Raw genomic sequence first — 1,580 nt, 5'->3', positions numbered from 1 at the left:
CTAAGATTAAGGAGGTCTATTTGCAACGTTGCTGTCACATTTGATTCTGAGTTAATCTTTGGACCTCATGTTTGTGCCATTTCTAAGACAGCCTATTTCTAACTGTGTAACATTCCCTGACCTTGGCCCAGTAACTTCAGCTCTCTGAATATAACTCCGCTATTCAAGAGAAGGAAGGAGATAGAAAACAGAAAACTCCAGGCCAGCTGGCTTACTATCTGTCAGGGAAAATGCTGGAATCTATTATTAAGGAGTTTCTAGCTTAGAATTAGAAAATGCAATCAGGCAGGGTCAGTGTGATTTTGTGAAAGGGAAATTGTGGTCAGGAGTTTCCCGTTTAACTACACTGGGACCAGAAATTCCTGCCCAAGGTCATGCATATGGAACATAAAGTTTAAAGTTTATTTATTGGTATCACAAGTAGGCTTACATTAACATTGCAATGAAGTTACTGTGGAAATCCCCTCGTCACCACACTTCAGCGCCTGTTTGGGTACACTGAGGGAGAATTTATCATGGTCAGTGCAGCTAACCAGCATGTCTTTCGGACTAACAGTACTGCACAGGAACAGGCCCCCGCGATGTTGTGCCGAACATGACGCCAAATTAAACCAATCCCTTCTGCCTGCCCTTGTTTCATATTCCTCCTTGCATATTCATATGCTTATCTAAAAGCCCCTTGCGCCTAGTTTGGGGGCGTTTAAGAGATCCGTGGATAGGTTTATGGATGGAAAGGGTTTGGTTTAGGTTAGAGGGTCATTGTTTTTTAACTGGTCGGCGCAACATCGTGGGCCGAAGGGCCTGTTCTGCGCTGTAATGTTCTATGTTCTATTAAAAGATCCTGTCATATCTGCCTGCACCACCATTCATGGCAGTGCATTCCAGACACTTACCACTCCCCATGTAAAAAAGCTTGCCCTTCACATCTCCTTTGAACTTTCCCCCTCTCACCTTAAGTGCATGCTCCCTAGTATTAGACATTTCAATTCTGGGAAAAAGATTCTAACTGCCACCCCTATCTGTGACTCTCATAATCTTATAGACTTCTATCAGGTCTCCCCTCAGCCTCCGCCACTCCAGAGAAAACAAGACTTGTTTGTCCAGTCTCTCCTTATAGCTCATACAGGAGGAACAAGAGGGAGGGAAATGCAGATGGAGAGAGGCAATTGAGAGGAAAAGGAGGTTGATGGGAAAGGGTGGAGGGTGTGGTTTCCAATTCTCCCAAATTGCTAGGGAATCTCCCAGAATGGGGCACCTTCTCCTTTTCTTTTTCCTCTATGTACTTTATGAATGGTATGTTTTGCCTGTATAGCATGCCAAAACATGTGACAATAATAAATAAATCAAATCAAATCAAATGAATTCTTCTCGTGGCCCAGCCACACTTGACTGCTACCACTGTGCTGTAGAACACTTTGCTGCAGATTAGTGGGGCAATCGCAAAGCCAAGTTTAAGGTATCAGGTTGTCCTTTTTAAGGTGGCATCCAGAGCCTACAAGCCTTTATAGGCCTTCATGCATTTATACCTTTGCGACATTTGATGCTCCACGCTGTTAGTAGTTAGCCACTCTATCCATGGC

The sequence above is a fragment of the Carcharhinus amblyrhynchos genome, chromosome 10 (genome assembly GCF_965287045.1).
Source record: "Carcharhinus amblyrhynchos chromosome 10, sCarAmb.v2.hapA, whole genome shotgun sequence".
In the NCBI taxonomy this organism is placed as follows: Eukaryota; Metazoa; Chordata; class Chondrichthyes; order Carcharhiniformes; family Carcharhinidae; genus Carcharhinus; species Carcharhinus amblyrhynchos.
This window is presented reverse-complemented; position numbering follows the sequence as displayed.